Below are 20,283 nucleotides of genomic sequence, written 5' to 3'. Positions count from 1 at the left end.
GAGTTGTCACTTGTCCTTGTGGTGCTTCTAGAAACAAGACAGATGGAATGTTCAGCCTATGAATGTCAATTTCAGGACTTAATCCTGAATCTTCAACTATAGTTGTTTCTCTGAGTGGAGAGATAGGAGGTGTGATCATTGTGTCTGGAACAGTGTCTTCAGGTTCAGGTGGAGGTGGCAAAGCTTCAATAACTATTAGTTCTGATGAGATCAGAGATTCCTGATCCCCTTCCTCAGCATCTTCATATTGAGCTTGTGTAATTTTCACACCTGCTTTCTTCTTCTTTGATCTTCTGGATGGTGGAGGTGTTGCTTGAGCAGCATCAGAACTTGAAGTTCTTTTCCTTTTTAAAATTCCAAAACCCATAGCTTCAGTCTGTTTCTGAGGAGTTACCTCTTTCTGAAAAATTTCCTTTTCAACTTCTATTGTCACAGGTTCTGATTCATCTTCATCTGATTCATCCCTCAGAATTATCTTTCTTCTTCTCCTTGGTGGAGATTGAGGAACAGATTTTGCTCTTGAAGATTTTACAACTGGCACCTTTTGGGAAGTACCAGAGGTTGGTTTGGTAGTAGGTGTCGATGGTTGTGGTTGAGAAGATTGTGCTGGTTGGAAATAGGTTCTGATGGTAGGCTGTGATTGAGTGTTGGAAGGAGCTGGTTGAGTATTGGTAGGTTGTGTTGATGGAGGTTGAGGGGGTGTAACTTCAGGAAATTTGGGTGTGTATGTATTGGGGTCTGAGTTTACTAAGAACTGTTTTACTGATGTAGGAATTTGAAGGGGTCTTAGTATCTCTTTCTTATTATCAATAGATAACAAGTCTGTGAAAGCCCTTTTAGCAAGTTTAAAAGGTTGAATTGTCTCACTAAAGTTTTGGGGCTTATCAGGACAACAAAAACTGTAAATGAGTTGACAAAATCTAGCAAAGTAAACAGTATTTGGGTCATCATTCATCCTATCCCCAATAAAACCCAAAATAGTAGTAGCATATTCAAAGTGAGTTTGATTTAGAAGTGCATACCCTATTTGCTGACTGAGAATGGGAATGGCATCAAAGTTGGAGCATTTGTTGGCAAAAGCTCTGGTGATGCAGTCAAAGAAGTAGCTCTACTCCCTTCTGATGTATGGCCTCTTCAGCTGTCCCAGCTTGGACAGACTTTTCTCATAGCCAAGATTGGCCATCATACCCTGCAGAAGTGGTTCTTCAATCTGAGCATTAAAAGTACAATTTTCTGGCAAGTGTAGAGCTTGTCGAACAGTTGACAAGTTAACTATATGCTCATCTTCCCCTGTTGTGAAGATAATGCTTGGGGACCCATTTTCACTACCATCATCATATACCCCAGTCCTCCAAAACTCCAGTATCTGTGTTCCTGAGAGTAATTGTGGTTGGGTCAAAACATACCCAATCTCACTATTAGCCAGAAAATCTTGAATAAAATGAAGATCTGATGGAGCATCAGCCTTGCTGAGAATAGCCATGTAGTTATTGGGGACGAACTTGGCTCCATAAAGATGATGTCCTTGGGTGCCATTTCTGTAAGAAATTAAGTGAAAAGTTATGTGTACGAAAGGTGTTTGATAAAATGCCTGTAAGAAATAGCTTCAGAGAATATTAGAGAGTGAGAGAGAATAAGAGAGATTAGAAAATAAGAATAGTAGGTAAAAGATTGTAAAATCTTTTAACTCTCTTATTTGTACACTCCACGTGACAACGGCTATTTTTGTGAAGCAGAACAGACTTTTTACACCTGGCAGCATAGAAACAGTCAAAACAGTAATGAGTGGGCACGGTAAACGTGCAGTAATTATTGCTCACATGATGTTACCAAAACAAACACACAACCCATTAACCAAATGATTATCACTGTTTTTATCTCACTTAATTATTTTCTGAAAAAATATAACTGTTACAGTAAATACTAAAAATAAGCCAAGTAATTAAATAATGTCATGTAAGCATCAGAGTTTCCATCAGGATTTGCATCAGAACTTGACTATTATCAGAATTTAACGGTCATCAGAACATGGCTTCTGTACTCAAAAAGTGAATGACTATTTCTGTGATTCTTCACACAAATACTGACTAGTTTCTTCAGAGTTTAATCATCAGAACTTTCATCAGAACTTGTCCTCAGAATTTATACAAATAATACTTAACTGTTTGTCAGAAATGACTTAATCACCACAGTAATTTTCATCATTCATATGGAGTGAGAGTGTGTGCATTTGCAAATGATCAGATAAAGATTAAAGTCTGGCAAACTTCAGATATCTTAGAAATAAGGCATAACTAAGAAAAATGCTTAAAATCTATCTTTAATTTTGAAGTCTACTATAGAATAAATTTATGCAAGAGTCGACCTCAACTGTTTGTGCTCATTTTATGCATCTTTTGACATTCTATTTACAGTGGCTTCTCAGTGTAAATAAGTCACAACTGCTATAAGAATTTATGCTATTATCAGAATATTTCTCCAGTAATCAGAGAATGTGAAAAGTTACCAAGAAAAATTTATTTGCTTTTCTAATGCATATAACTTAATACCAGCAATGCACTTGGGTCTTCCCTTTCACATATTTACTCTAGATCTCAAAGGAGTACCTGACTTCAATTTTTCTTTTCTTTTGTTTTCTTCAGATAAGTGAGGCTTATCAAGCATGTAGTTCATCCTTAAGATTTACTGACATTAGAATTTGACAGATAAGAAACAATAATCTAGTTTGTGACTTAGTAATAAGATACAAGAAGTAAATTTGACTAAGATCAAAATCAGAGTTTGCTTGTGTTATGGATTTCCACATAAACAACTAATTCAAACATGGGATACATAGTTTGTTAAAGACTACTAAGTCGGCATCTAACAAATAATCCTCAATGGAGTGAATAGTCACAGAATATTCAAAACACTTTCAGAGTTTATAGAATCACATTAGATAACAATCAGTATTTAATATGTTAAAATTTTAAGCACAGATTATATTGAGATAAGATAATCTGTAAACACTAATCATAAAGTCTGATGTATGAGAACAAAAACTAAACAGATTTTGAGAAAGTACCTGAAACCATTCCAAGTTTATTTACCAGTCTTGTAAAAGTAGCTTCACATAGTGGTTTTGTGAAGATATCTGCTAGTTGTTGATCTGTTGGAACAAAATGCAATTCCACGGTACCTTCCATCACATGTTCCCTTATAAAATGGTACCTAATGCTGATGTGCTTTGTCATTGAGTGTTGAACTGGATTTCCTGTCATAGCAATAGCACTTTGATTATCACAGTAAATAGGTATTTTAGAAAATTCTAACCCATAGTCCATTAGCTGATTCTTCATTCAAAAAATTTGTGCACAACAGCTTCCTCCAGCAATATATTTTGCTTCTGCAGTTGATGTGGAAATTGATTTATGTTTCTTGCTAAACCAAGAAACCAATCTGCCTCCAAGAAATTGGCAGCTTCCACTAGTGCTTTTCCTGTCACTTTTGCATCCTACAAAATCTGAATATGAGTAACCTATTAGCTTAAAATATGATTCCCTAGGATACCACAATCCTAGATCAGCTGTACCCTTGAGGTACTTGAAAATTCTTTTCACAGCTATTAGATGAGGTTCTCTTGGATCAGCCTGAAATCTTGCACAAAGATAGGTAGCATACATGATATTAGGTCTACTTGCAGTTAAATAGAGTAAAGAGCCAATCATACCTTTGTAGTTAGTAATATCTATTGATGTTCCAGTATCTTTATCTAACTTGGTTGCAGTGGCCATGTGAGTGGATGCAGTTGAACAGTCTTGCATTCCAAATTTCTTGAGTAAATTTTTGGTGTACTTGGATTGATTTATGAAAGTACCTTCGTCAGTTTGCTTGACTTGAAGTCCCAAAAAATAGCTAAGTTCTCCCATCATACTCATTTGATATCTTGACTGCATTAACTTGGAAAATCTTTCACAAAATTTTGTATTTGTAGAGCCAAAGATGATATCATCAACATATATCTGTACCAAAAGTAAGTCTTTTCCATATTTGAGGTAGAACAGAGTTTTATCAATTGTGCCTCTGGTAAATCCACTTTCCAGAAGGAATTGAGATAAAGTCTCATACCATGCTCTTGGAGCTTGCTTTAGGCGATAAAGTGCTTTATCAAGTCTGTAGATATGATTAGGAAATTTTGGATCTACAAATCCTGGAGGTTGTTCAACATATACCTCTTCTTCCAATTCTCCATTGAGAAAAGCACTTTTCACATCCATTTGAAAGACTTTAAACTTCTTGTGAGCAGCATAAGGCAAAAAGATTCTTATAGCTTCCAATCTAGCAACTGGAGTAAATGTTTCATCATAGTCAATACCCTCCTGTTGAGAGTAACCTTTAGCAACTAGCATTGCTTTGTTTCTTGTAATTATGCCATCACTGTCAGTTTTGTTTCTAAACACCCATTTTGTGCCAACAATGGACCTGTTCTTTGGTCTTGGAACTAGGGTCCAGACTGAAAGAGATATGTCCTAAGTCCAATCATGTATGAGGATTTAGGAATAACTTTTATGTAATCTGTTTTGATTTCATTGATATAAATAAATTGTTTTGTTTTTTATTGCGGGCTCTATCTATTTAAATGTTTAAATAAGATATACCACAGTTTAGAGTAAAGCTTTTTATGGATTGTGATGAGATCATAATAATGAGACCTAAAAGATGATAACTCTAAACTTAAATAGTTCCTGGTCATAGGATTACTAACCGGTAATTAATAATCTATAAAGATCGGTACATACTATGCTTGCTTCATTATGAAGGATGTCTGTTCTCATAGACATTTGTGTGGTGACACTATAGCTAGTATGCAGGTGCTTATTATAGAATAAGTTCACTAAACATGACTCACACAGCTGAACAACTGATGGAGTTCACTCACGTGTCAGCAGTTGTTCACATAGTGATAGTTGTACAAGTATCCTTAGACTTGAGGTCATCATAGTCATCTTGTGTACACTGAACTATACTTTGGTTTAGTTCTTAGTCTCAAGGGACAATTATAAGGGCTCTACTGGGTATAGGAATTTGTACACGAAGATAGTGTATGATCAATAAAGGATCTACCCCTTCCAGTGTAGGAAGAGAATGTTCAATGCTGATCCACTTATGTTAGTTCAGGAATCTCTGGCCAGAGTGAATGAAATTAGAAAGGAGTTTCTAATTTACATTAAATAGAACTAAGCATAGTGAATGGGAAAGCAAGTGATTAAATAAGATAGGCTTGACACAAATTCGATGCCTTGTATTTAATCGTGACATTGCAGGGTAGAAGGAATTAATTGTACGGTAACTACTCACTGAATAGGTTCTTGGTATTCTAAGCAGTGAATTCGTATTATCCGGATAGTCGCGATATGCTGAGAAGTATCCCTCACGATATAGAATAAATATGATTAATTAATTAATCATATTTAATGAATTAGAGAATTTATATAAATAATGATAAATAGTTTTATTATTATTTATTTCTACTACCGACTTAATATTGAACCTACAGGGTCACACCATAAAAGAGAAATGGTGGAGGAATTAATTAATAATGGCTGATAATTATTTATTTATGAAATAAAAAATTAATTGGCAAATTTAATAATTGATTAAATGAGATTTAATTGATTATAAATTAATTAAGAAAAGGTTCTTAATATTATTAATTAAGAATTTAATTTTTGGAAATTAAATCAAGAGAGAGAATTATTTCTAAAGTGTTTAGAAAAAGGATTAATAATTAAAAGGTGTTTTAATTATTAATGAGAATAATAAAGGGTTATTAATAATAATAATATTTTATGAGAAAATTTTCAGCTGAAAATTTTGCCTATAAATATACTATTATAGACCCTATTTTTGCCTCAACCAAAAAGATTTACAAAACCCTAATTCTCTCCATCTCCTCCTCCTTCATTACATCATTTTCTTGGTGAATACCGGTGGAGTGCTTCACACTTGAGGAGCAGCTGCTAAGGATCTCCGTTCATCATTTTTGGATCGCCATTAAAGACCTCCATCTTTCCATTAACGTAAAACTTCTTAAGATAAACATACTGAACTACGAATTAAATATTATTTTTCACATGGATCCTGCGAAGGGTTTCAGCTTTTTTTTAAGATTTAAATTTACGTTTTCGCTGCGTTTATGTGCTAAAAACCCTTCACAGACTTTATTTCTTTCAAATTCATTTAACTCTTCCTGCATTGCTTGCACCCAATCAGCATTTTGAAGAGCTTCTTCCACTTTCTTTGGTTCAGTCTGAGATAGAAAGGAGTGATAGAGACATTTATTTGATGTTGTTGTTCTAGTTCTGAAACTTGCTTCAGGATCTCCAATTATTAAGTCATGTGTGTGTGATTTAGTCCACTTTCTTGCAGATGGAAGTTGATCTCTATAACTGGATCCTCCCCCATGAACCATGTTGTCTCCATCAGTATTTTCTGATATTCCCTCTGAAGTTATGCTCTCTTAAATTTCAGAATTTGAGTTGGATCCTTCAGAAATTGAAGAATCAGAGTTTCCAGAATTATCAGAATTTGGCTCATCAGAACTTGATGAATCAGAACTTGAAGAGCCTGTGACTGGTTCTGATACTTCTTGAGAGTCTTGAGATGTGGTATGATCATCAGCTTGCTCCCCCTGAACAGGTGTATTTTCCTTTGGAGCAATTACCACAGTTTCAATGACATCAGAATTTAACCCGTCAGAACTTATAGGATCAGGATTTAGGTCATCAGAATTTACAGAATCAGAATTTACATCTTCATTTTCAAATCTCAGCTGATCATGATCATTGAAATCTTCTAGTCCAGTAATCTTTTTATCATCAAAAGATACATTGATAGATTCCATGACAACCCTTGTTCTTAAATTGTAGACTCTGAAGGCTTTTGTGGAATGTGGATATCCAACAAAAATTCCTTCATCAGCTTTCAGATCAAATTTGGATAGTTGTTCAGGATGAGTCTTAAGAACGAAACACTTGCATCCAAATACATGAAAATACTTCAGATTTGGCTTCTTTTTCTTCACCATCTCATATGGTGTCTTTCCATGCTTGTTGATAAGTGTTGCATTCTGAGTAAAACAAGCAGTCTGCACAGCTTCAGCCCAAAAATAGGTTGGTAACTTTGGCATAGTCACCACAGTTTCAATAACATCAGAGTTTAACCCATCAAAGTTTGCAGTATCAGGATTTAGACTGTCAGGATTTAGACTGTCAGGATTTAGAGAATCAGAATTTAAAACTTCATTCTCAAATCTCAGCTGATCATGATCATTGAAATCTTCAAGTCATGTAATCTTCTTATCATCAAAAGAGACATTGATAGATTCCATGACAACCCTTGTTCTTAAATTGTAGACTCTGAAGGCTTTTGTGGAAAGTGGATATCCAACAAAAATTCCTTCATCAGCTTTTAGATCAAATTTTGACAGTTGTTCAGGATGAGTCTTAAGAACAAAACACTTGCATCCAAATACATGAAAGTATTTCAGATTTTCCTTCTTTTACTTCACCATCTCATACGGTGTTTTTCCATGCTTGTTTATGAGTATAGCATTCTGTGTAAAAATGGTAGTCTGCACAGCTTCAGCCCAAAAGTAGGTTGGTAGCTTTGCTTCATCAAGCATAGTTCATGCAGCTTCAATAAGAGTCCTGTTCTTTCTTTCTACAACTCCATTTTGCTGTGGAGTTCCAGGTGCAGAAAATCCCTGCTTTATTCCATGCTCTTTGTAGAACTCTTCCATGATTGAATTCTTGAACTCAGTACCATTATCACTTCTTATGATTTTAACAGAATCTTTGACCAACTTATCCAGCTGTCTGACATGATCAGTTAGAGTAGATGCAGTTTCATTTTTCTTGTGTAAGAAATACACCCAAGTGTATCTTGTGAACTCATCCACTATAAACATAGCATATTTCTTCTTTGCAATGGACATGACATTGACTGGACCAAATAGATCAACATGCAGTAAGTGATAAGGCTCAATAATTGAGGATTCAGTTTTGCTCTTGAATGAAGATTTTCTTTATTTTGCCTTTTGACATAAATCACAAAGACCATCAGGAGCAAATACTGATTTTAGCAGTTCTCTCACAAGATCTTTCTTTACTAGCTCATTTATGTTGTTAAAATTTAAATGAGAGAGTCTCTTGTGCCAATTCCAGCTTTAGTCTAGCTTCATATATGTTACCATGTCTGTAACCTTTCAGAACCACTTTGCCTGTAGAATTACTTACAACTTCACAGTATTCTTCAAAGAAATCCACATGATAACCTCTGTCACAGATTTGACTCACGCTTAGCAGATTGTGTTTAAGTCCTGAGACAAGAGCTACTGATTCAATTATGACATTTCCAAGATTGATATTGCCATATCCCAGAGTTTTTCCCATGTTGCCATCTCCATAAGAAACTCATGGGCCAGCTTTCTCCACAAAGTCTGATAGTAGGGCTTTTTTTCCAGTCATATGTCCTGAACATCCACTATCCAGAACTAGGATATTTTTCCTATTGCCCTGCAATCATAAAGACCACTATTGGTTAGTTTTAAGGACCCAGACTTGCTTGGATCCTTTGGCCTTATTAAGTTTGTTAGCATTTGCAGCGGATTTAGTTTCAGAGTTTATGCTAACATGCTTTTTATCAGACTTTATATCAGACTTTGCATCAGAATTTACACTAGAAGAATTACACTAACTTTCTTCAAAGAAGGTTTTATTTGATAATAATCATAGTACAAACTATGATATTCCTTACAAGTATAAATAGAATGTCATAAACTACCACAATGAAAACAAGGATTTTGTGGTTTAAACCTTACAGACTGACTCTTAACTCCTAATCTAGGAGGTAAAGAGTTTATATCTTTATTTTTCCTGCAAAAAGAAGCAAGATGGTTAGAGTTTCCACAATTATAGCATTTATTTCTAGGATCATTAGGAACAAGCATATAATTATTGCTTTTATTCACACCTTCCTTTCCATTCCTATTTTTCCTAGCTTCCTTTACCTTGTTCTCTTTTCTAATCTCTTTCAGCTTAGACTTAAGCTGCTTCTTTGTCATTAAACCTGTGTTTACTGAAGCTGGTTTGCCCTGTTTTAATTTTTCAGAAGTTGACTTTTCTTTGACTTCTGTCTTAGAGTCTTTCATCTTTTCAGAGTCAGACATAACAGTTTTTGCTACAAATTTAACAGGATTAATTTTAGGCTTTTCAGCTTTCTTGGTAAAGTTTGGTTTAGATGACACATTTTCCTTTTCTTCTTTATCATCTAGGTAACCTAGTCCTTTCCAATTTCCATTTTCTAAGATTTTCTGAGTTGTTCTTCCAGAGTTAGTCCAAGTTTTGATTCTCTCCTTTTCCTTTTCCAGTTCAGATTTAAGAGATTTATTCAGTTTTAGCACATCATCTCTAACATAGAAAGCCTCATCTCTTTCTTTCTGAGTTTGATGAAATATAACTAACTCTTTTTCTAAGTAGTCATTTTGGTTTCTAAGAGCAAGACTTTCAGATGTTAATCTTTCATTTGTTAAAGTCTGATCTCTAAAACTAATGAACATGGTTTTAAGATATAATCTTAGCTCAGAAATATCATCAGTATGAAAAGCAAGAGTTGTTAGATATATTTGATAATGTCATGTCTAATATGATTGGTGTTTATTTTTCAGATCTTACTTAAATAGGACAAATCAGTACGTAACTAGAAATCAGCATTTATACTGAAGTCCGAACTTAAGTTGTCAGAACTTAAGTTATCAGGAGATATTTATCAGAAGATAATATCAGGACTTAAGGAGACTTTCAGATAAGGAAGGCGACTGATTTAAAGGAAAGAAGATCAAGACAAAAGCAAGAAGAGATATGCATGAAGAAGGAATTCTATGAAGAATAGAATACTTGGAAGAAAAGATAATTGATTGATATATTTTAGGAAGCAGAATTATATTCCATATCAATTAGCGATTATCTTGTAACTGTGTAGTATATAAACACAGAAATAGGGTTTACACTATATGTGTTATCATTATCGAGAATAATATTCATTGTAGCCCTAGCAGCTCTCGTGATAATTTGTTCATCACTGAGAGAGGACAGTTCCATATTGTAACAGAGTTTAATAAAGTTTGTTTTCTGTTACTTGTGTTATTTTAATTCGATTTGATTGTGATAAACACTGTATTCAACCCCCTTCTACAGTGTGTGTGACCTAACAAGCGGTATCAGAGCCTTTTGTTAACACGCAAACAGTTTAAGATCCAAAATCAATCATGTCTGAAGCAGAAACTCCAACCAAGTCCACCAAAACTGAAGAACCTCCAAAGACTCAAATCCATAGTCGATATGAGACTATTAGAGTTCCCATACTGAAACCATCTGAATATCCCATATGGAAGGTGAGGATGTCTTTGTTTCTGGAAGCTACAGATCTAGAATATCTTGACAGAATCAATGAAGGACCACACAAGCCAACCAAACTCGCAGTTGCAGTTGCAGGTGAACCAGCAAAGTCTGTACCAAAGGAGAAAAGTGATTACATTGCTGAAGATATCTCTTCAATTGCTAAAGATGCTAAGGTACGACACTTGCTGCATAGTGCCATTGATAATGTAATGTCAAGCAGGGTAATTAACTGCAAGACTACAAAGGAGATATGGGATGCCTTGGAGACAAGATGCCAGGGAACTGATTCAATTAAGAAGAACATGAAGACTATACTCACTCAAGAGTATGAATACTTTGACTCAAAGCCTAATGAGTCATTGACTGATTTATATGACAGATTTGTCAAACTCTTGAATGATTTGTCACTAGTTGATAAGGAATATGATCTTGAAGATTCAAACCTTAAATTCTTGTTAGCTCTTCCTGAAAGTTGGGATTTGAAGGCCACAATTTATGGGATGCTCAAGACTCATGAACTTGAGATGGAACAAAGAAGCAAGAGGAAAGGAGGAAAGTCAAGGACAGTTGCTCTTAAGGATGAGGAGGAATCCCCCAAAGCAGCTACCTCAAGGAAAGGCAAGGGAAAAGCTCTCATCACAAAGTCTGATATTGAGTCATCAAGTCTCGATAGTGATGATGACTCAGAAACTGAAAGCTTACCTGAGATGGATGCTGATGAAGAGATGATGAAGTTGTGTGCTCTTATGGTGAAAGGAATCACAAGGATTGCATACAAAAAATTCAGGAAGGGAAAGAAGTTTTCCAGGAAAGGTGCAAGTTCTGATAAGAAGAGTTTCAGAAAATCTGAAGGCAAAGGAGGGAAGTCTGACATAGGAGATTACACAAATGTCAAATGTTACAAATATGGTGAGAAAGGCCACATATCTCCTGATTGCAAGAAAGTGAAGAGTGACAAAGGCAAGGCTCTTGTCACAAAGAAGAAAAGCTGGACAAACACTTCAGATTCTGAAAGTGAGGAGAACTATGTCTTGATGGCAAATGCTGATAGTAGTTCTGATGCTGCTGAGTTAAAGGTACCTCAAACTATTTTTCTTTTCATACTGATGATATTAATGAGTTGAGAATATATCTTAAAACCATGTTCATTAGTTATAGAGATCAAACTTTAACATGTGAAAGATTAACTTCTGAAAATCTTGCTTGTAAAAAAAGGAATGATTATTTAGAAAAAGAGTTAGTCATGTTCCATCAAACTCAGAAAGATAGAGATGATGCTTTCTATGTTAGGGATGAAGTACTTAAAATGAATGAATCTCTAAAAACTGAGTAAGAAAAGGAAAGAGAGATTATCAGGACTTGGACTAACTCTGGCAGAACAACTCAGAATTTGTTAAGTAGTGGAAACTGGAAAGAGGGCTTAGGTTATGGAGATGATAAGAATGATAAAGGAACTGTAGAAATTGAGCCTATAGTTATTAAACAAAAGCCAAAGGTAAAACATGTTAAGTTTGTATCTGTAAAGTCTGATACTGAGAAATCAAAAGTTAAAGAGGAATTAACTTCTGACAAACTAAAATAGGAAAAGCCAACTGAAGTTAACATAGGCTTAATGACAAAGAAGCAGCTTAAGTACAAGCTGAAAGATGTTAAGAATGTAAACAGGGTAAAACCACCTAGCAAAAATAGGAATGGAAAGGAAGGTGTGAATAAAAGTAATGATTATAAGCCTGTTCCTAATGCTCCTAGAAAAATATGTCATAGCTGTGGAAATTCTAACCATCTGGCTTCTTTTTGCAGGAAGAATAAGAACATAAACTCATTACCTTCAAAGTCAGGAGTTAAGAGTCAGTATGTTAGATACAGACCACAAAATCTTTGTTTTCATTGTGGTAGTTTATGGCATTCCATTTATACTTGTAAGGAATATCATAGTTTGTACTATGATTATTATCAAATAAAACCTTCTTTAAAGAAAGTTAGCATTATTCCTTCTAGTGTAAGTTCTGATGCAAAGTCTGATATTGTAAATGCTGATAAGAAAACTGTTAACATAAATTTTGATGCTAAATCCGCTGCAAATGTTAACAAACTTAATAAGGCCAAAGGATCCAAGCAAATCTGGGTCCTTAAAACTAATCATTAATGGTCTTTGTGATTGCAGGGCAACTGGAAAAACATCCTAGTTCTGGACAGTGGATGTTCAGGACATATGACTAGAAATAAAGCCCTGCTATCAGACTTTGTGGAAAAAGCTGGCCCAAGTGTTTCTTAAGGAGATGGCAACATTGGAAAAACATTGGAATATGGCAATATCAATCTTGGGAATGTCATCATTAAGAAAGTAGCTCTGGTCTCAGGACTTAAACACAATATGTTCAGTGTTAGTCAAATCTGTGACAGAGGTTATCATGTGAATTTCTTTGAAGAACACTGTGAAGTTGTAAGCAAATCTACAGGCAAAGTTGTTCTGAAAGGATACAGGCATGGTAACATTTATGAAGCCAAGCTTTCAACAAGTTCTGATGGTTCTGCAATCCGTCTGTTAAGTAGAGCATCAATTGAAGAAAGCTGGAATTGGCACAAGAAACTCTCTCATTTAAATTTCAACAATATAAATGAACTAGTCAAGAAAGATCTTGTGAGAGGATTGCCAAAATCAGTATTTGCTCCTGATGGCCTTTGTGATTCATGTCATAATGCAAAACAAAGAAAATCTTCATTCAAGAGCAAGACTGAATCATCAATTCTTGAGCCTTATCACCTACTACATGTTGATCTATTTGGTTCAGTGAATGTCATATCTATTGCAAAGAAGAAATATGCTATGGTCATAGTGGATGTGTTCACCAGATACACATGGGTGTATTTCTTGCACACAAAAAGTGAAACTGCATCTATTTTGATTGATCAAAGATTCTGTGAAGATCATAAGAAGTGATAATGGCACTGAGTTCAAGAATTTGATCATGGAAGAGTTCTGCAAAGACCATGGAATAAAGCAGGAATTTTCTGCTCCTGGAACTCCACAACAAAATGGAGTTGTTGAAATAAAGAATAGAACTCTTATTGAAGTTGCACGAACTATGCTTGATGAAGCAAAGCTTCCAACCTATTTCTGGGCTGAAGCTGTGCAGACTGCTTGTTTTACTCAGAATGCAACACTCATTAACAAGCAAGGAAAGACACCATATGAGATGGTGAAGAAAAAGAAGCCTTCAGAGTTTTGTTCTTCACCATATGAGATGGTGAAGAAAAAGTGTTTTGTTCTTAAGACTCATCCTGAACAGCTATCCAAATTTTATCTAAAAGCTGATGAAGGAATTTTTGTTGGATATCCACTTTCCACAAAAGCCTTCAGAGTCTATAATTTAAGAACAAGGGTTGTCATGGAATCTATCAATATCTCTTTTGATGATAAGAAGATTACTGGACTTGAAGATTTCAATGATCATGATCAGTTGAGATTTGAAAATGAAGTTTTAAATTCTGATACTGTAAATTCTGACAGTCTAAATCCTGATATTGCAAACTCTGATAGATTAAACTCTGATGTTATTGAAACTGTGGTGACTACGCCAAAAGAAGATGCACCTGTGCAGGGGGTGAAAGAGATGTGTCCTAAGTCCAATCATGTATGATAATTTAGGAATAACTTTTATGTAATATGTTTTGATTTCATTGATATTAATAAAAGACTTGTTTTGGTTTTATTGCGGGCTTTATCTATTTAAATGTTTAAATAAGATATACCATAGTTTAGAGTAAAGCTTTTTATGGATTATGATGAGATCATAATAATGAGACCTAAAAAGATGATAACTCTGAACTTAAATATTTCCTGGTCGTAGGATTACTAACTGGTAATTAGTAATCCGCAAAGATCGGTACATACTATGCTTGCTTCATTATTAAGGATGTCTGTTCTCATAGACATTTGTGTGGTGACACTATAGCTAGTATGTAGGTGCTTATTATAGAATAAGTTCACTGAACCTGACTCACACAGATGAACAACTGATGGAGTTCACTCACGTGTCAGCAGATATTCACATAGTGATAGTTGTACAAGTATCCTTAGACTTGAGGTCATCATAGTCATCTTGTGTACACTGAACTATACTTTGGTTTAGTTCATAGTCTCCAGGGACAATAATAAGGGCTCTACTGGGTGTAGAAATTTGTACACGAAGATAGTGTATGATCAATAAAAGATCTACCCCTTCCAGTGAAAGGAAGAGAATGTTCAAAGATGATCCACTTATGCTAGTTCAGGAATCTCTGGCCAGAGTGAATGAAATTAGAAAGGAGTTTCTAATTCACATTAATTAGAACTAAGCATAGTGAATGGGAAAGCATATGATTAAATAAGATAGGCTTGACACGAGTTCCATGCCTTGTATTTAATCATGACATTGCAGGGTAGAAGGAATTAATTGTACGGTAACTATTCATTGAGTAGGTTCTTGGTATTCTAAGCAGTGAATTCTTATTATCCGGATAGTCGCGATATGCAGAGAAGTATCCCTCACGATGTAGAATAAACATGATCAATTTATTAATTAATCATATTTAACAAATTAAAGAATTTATATAAATAATGATAAAATAGTTTTATTATTATTTATTTCTACTACCGGCTTAATATTGAACCTACAGGGTCACACCATAAAAGAGAATGATTTAATGGTGGAGGAATTAATTAATAATGGCTGGTAATTATTTATTTGTGAAATAATAATTAATTAGCAAATTTAATAATTGATTAAATGAGATTTAATTAATTATAAAATTAATTAAGAAAAGTTCTTAATATTATTAATTAAGAATTTAATTTTGGAAATTAAATCAAGTGAGATAATTAATTTTCTAAAGTGTTTAGAAAAGGGATTAATGATTAAAAAGTATTTTAATTATTAGTTAATTAGTTAATAAGAATAATCAATTAAAGGGTTAATAATAATAATAATAATTTATGAGAAAATTTTCAGCTGAAAATTTTGCCTATAAATATACTATTATAAACCCTATTTGCCTCGACCCAAATAATTAACCCTAATTCTAAAGTAGAACAAGAGGGAGGCAACTAATTCTCTCAACCTCTTCCTCCTTCATCACATTGTACTCTTGGTGGATACCGGTGGAGTGCTTCACACTTGAGGAGCAGCTGCTAGGGATTTCCGTTCATCGTTCTTGGATCGCTATGAAAGACCTCCATCTTTCCATTAACGTAGAGCTTCTTAAGGTAAACATACTGAACTACGAATGAAATATTATTTTTTGCATGGATCCTGCGGAGGGTTTCGGTTTTTTTTTAAGATTTAAATTTATGTTTTCGTTGTGTTTATATGCTAAAAACCCTTCAGGGGGAGCATACTGAAGATACAACCACATCTCAAGAAGCATCAGAATCTACAACAGGCTCTTCAAGTTCTGATTCATCAAGTTCTGATGGGCCAAGTTCTGATAATTCTGGAAACTCAAATGCTGATAATTCTGGAAACTCAAATTCTGAAGGATCCAACTCAGAGAGCATAATTTCAGGGGGAGCATCAGACAATATTGATGAAGATAGCATGGATCATGGGGGAGCATCCAGTTCTAGAGAAAATCTTCCATCTGCAAGGAAGTGGGCTAAAGCACATACACCTGACTTAATTATTGGAAATCCTGATGCAGGTGTCAAAACTAGAACAGCTACATCAAATGAATGTCTCTATAATTCTTTTCTTTCTCAGACTGAACCAAAGAAAGTGGAAGAAGCTCTTCAATATGCTGATTGGGTGCAAGCAATGCAGGAAGAGTTAAATGAATTTGAAAGAAATAAAGTCTGGACCGTAGTGCCAAGTCCAAAGAACAGATCTGTTGTTGGTACAAAGTGGGTGTTCGGAAACAAAACTGATAGTGATGGCATAATTACAAGGAATAAAGCAAGGCTGGTTGCAAAAGGATATTCTCAATAGGAGGGAATTGATTATGATGAAACATTTGCACCAGTTGCTAGATTGGAAGCCATAAGGATATTTTTGGCTTATGTTGCTCACAAAAAGTTTACAGTCTTTCAAATGGATGTGAAAAGTGCTTTTCTCAATGGAGAATTGGAAGAGGAAGTATATGTTGAACAACCTCCAGGTTTTGTAGATTCCAAACTTTCAAATCATGTCTACAGGCTTGATAAAGTACTTTATGGCCTTAAGCAAGCTCCAAGAGCATGGTATGAGACTTTAGCTCAGTTTCTTCTGGAAAGTGGATTTAACAGAGGAACTATTGGCAAAACACTGTTCTACCTCAACCATGGAAAGGACTTACTTTTGGTGCAAATATATGTTGATGATATCATTTTTGGTTCTACAAATGACAGACTTTGCAAGAAGTTTGCCAAACTGATGCAGTCAAGATATCAAATGAGTATGATGGGGGAACTTAGCTATTTTCTGGGCCTTCAAGTCAAGCAGAATGAAGAAGGCACTTTTATCTGTCAATCTAAGTACACTAGAAATTTGCTGAAGAAATTTGGAATGCAAGATTGTTCAAGTGCATCCACTCCCATGGCCACTTCAACAAAATCGGATAAGGATACTGGTACATCAGTAGATATTACTGGTTACAGAGGTATGATTGGCTCACTACTCTATCTAACTGCTAGTAGACCTGATATCATGTATGCTACCTGTCTTTATGCAAGATTTCAAGCAGATCCAAGAGAACCTCACTTAACAGCTGTGAAAAAAAATTCAAGTACCTTAAGGGTATATAGCTGATCTGGGATTGTGGTATCCTAGAGAATCAGACTTTAAGCTAATAGGTTACTCAGATGCAGATTTTGCAGGATGCAAAATTGATAGGAAAAGCACAAGTGGAAGCTGCCAATTTCTTGGAGGCAGATTAGTTTCTTGGTTTAGCAAGAAATAAAAGTCAATTTCCACATCAACTGCAGAAGCAGAGTACATTGTTGCAGGAAGCTGTTGTGCACAGATTCTTTGGATGAAGAATCAGTTACTGGATTATGGGTTAACATATTTTAAAATCTCTATTTACTGTAATAATCAAAGTGCTATTGCTATGACAGGTAATCCAGTTCAACACTCAATGACAAAGCACATCAGCATTAGGTACCACTTCATAAGGGAACATGTGGATGAAGGTACAGTGGAATTGCATTTTGTTCCAACAGATTAACAACTAGCAGATATCTTCACAAAACCACTGTGTGAAGCTACTTTTACAAGATTGGTAAATGAACTTGGAATGGTTTCAGGTTCTTTCTCTAAATCTTCTTAGTTTATGTGTTGATACATCAGATTTTATGATCAGTATTTACAGATATTACTATCTATGTGTATTATGTGCTTAAATTGAAAATTGCTTAAGTGCTGATTGTTGTCTGATGTGAATTTCTAAACTCTGATAGTGATATGAATGTTTCTGTTACTATTCAATCCAATGAGGATAATTGTGTTAGATGCTGACCTAGTAGTCTTTAATATACTAAAGATCCCATGTATAAAGTAATTGTTTATGAGGAAATCTCTTAACACAAGCAAATTCTGATATTGAGCTTAGTTAAGTTTACTTATGGTATCTTATTACTAAGTCAAAAACTAGAATAGTGCTTCTTATCTGTTAAGTTCTGATGTTAGTAAATCTGATGGATGTACTAAGTGCTGATAAACCTCACTTATCAAAAGAAAAAGGAAAAGAAAATGGAATAAAAATCAGGTACTCCTTTGAGATCTAGAGTAAAAATATGGAAGGGAAGACCCAAGTGCATTGCTGGTATTAAGTAATATGCATTAGAAAAGCAAAATAAATATTTTCTTGGTGACTTTTCACATTCTATGATTACTGGAGAAATACTCTGATAATAGCATAAATTATGATAAGCAGTCGTGACTCACTTACACTGAGAAGCCACTGTAAAATGGAATTTCAAAAGATGCATAAAATGAGCACAAAACAGTTGAGGTGGACTCATGTATGAACTCATTCTAAAGTAGACTTCAGAATAATGACAGATTTTGAGCAAAGTTCTTAGTTATGCCTTATTTCTAAGATGTACTGAAGTGAATCAGACTTCAATCTTTATCTGATATTTAGCTTACTGCACACACATACACTCCATATGAATGATGAAAATTACTGTGGTGATAAATGTTATTTTAGATGAACAGTTTAAGTGTCAGTTGCATAAATTCTGAGGACAAGTTATGTTGGAAATTCTGATGATTAAGTTCTGAAGAAATGAAATCATTATTTGTGTGAAGAATTACAGAAATAGATATTCACTTTTCGAGTTAAGGAGTCATGTTCTGATGACTGTTAAGTTCTGATATAAGTCTAAGTTCTGATATTAAATCCTGATTCTTTACTTGACTTATTTGTGGTTCAATCTGAAACAGTCATATTTAAAATTAGAATATGTTTGGGTGAGTTATAAACAGTCAACATAATTTGGGTTAGTGGTACTCGTATATGCACAATAATTTTTACTTGTTTCGTGTGCTCATTAACTCCTGTTTTAAGCTTCCAATGGCTGTTAATATTACTCATCAGTCTAGGGAGTCGAGGGGTCATTATTTTTACTTGTAATTGTTGCCCAGTCCTCGCGTCCCTTGGTATTCCATTGGCTATTTAAACCAACGATTCATTCCAGCCAAAACATCTTTCACTTTCTCACAAACTCACTCTCTTTTTATTCATATCAACAAAAATGGCTGAGTTTGGTTGGTTTTACAACTATGGCACCGACACTGTGCATATTTTTCAAAATGGAATTCCAACTGCATATCCTATCAACAACATTCCTCACAATCTCTGGATTCAATTTCCAGAGATCATTAAAAATGACTTGTTGACTTTCAAAAGAAATCTTCATCTCCGTTATCTCCGTCAGCAAGAACGGATCATCCGTCTTGCAGTGCTCTTCGTCAGTAGCAGAAGGAGTTAGTCGTTAGGCTTCTTAGCTTAGGACTAAAGCTGTTGATGTTAGGAATTTTAGATTAGGGCAATCTTGTAATTTTATGCTTGTAATTTAAGTTTCATGAAATGTATTAATTTGATATATTAATGAAATTTTACTTTATTGCAAGATTTTGTCTCTGAGTCGTTTCATATTCTGATGACCTTTTAAATGCTGATGCTAATCATATTCTGATGACCTGTTAAGTTCTGATAAAAATCAAGTTCTGATAAAAATCAAGTTCTGATGCTGACGTGGCAGTATTTATTTACTTGGTTTATTTTTGGTCATTACCTCAACGGTCATATTTTTTGAATATTGGTTTATGAGAGATAAAGCAGTAATAATCATTTATTTAATGGGATTACTTGGTTAGTAGGACGGGTTTTCTCCTTGAAAAACTGCATGTGATAAGTAATAATTGCTTATTTACCGTGCCCATTACTTTTTGCCTTAACTACTGCAAGTCTGACAGGTGTCAAGGTCTGTTCCACTACATATTAACTGCTGTCACGTGGGGTGTCTAAGTAAAAGAGATAAAAGACTTTAAAATCTTTTATTTTCATTCTTATTATACTCTTTCTCTTTTCTTATTCTCTCTCACATTTACTGACGGTTTCTTTACAAACATTTTATCAAACACCTTACAGGCAATTTTATTTCTCACTTATTTCTCATGGCACCCAAGGACATAATTTTTGATGGAGCTAAGTTTGTTCATAATAACTTCTCCGCTATTCTTAGCAAGTCAGAAGCCCCATCCGAACTTCATTTCATTCAAGACTTTCTTGCCGGTTCTGATATTGGGTACGCTCTGACCGAACCTGAAGCAGTCTCTGGTACTCAAGTACTGGAGTTCTGGAGAAGTGGAGTATATGATAATGG

Source organism: Apium graveolens, chromosome 2 (genome assembly GCF_009905375.1).
Source record: "Apium graveolens cultivar Ventura chromosome 2, ASM990537v1, whole genome shotgun sequence".
NCBI classification, from domain to species: Eukaryota; Viridiplantae; Streptophyta; class Magnoliopsida; order Apiales; family Apiaceae; genus Apium; species Apium graveolens.
This window is presented reverse-complemented; position numbering follows the sequence as displayed.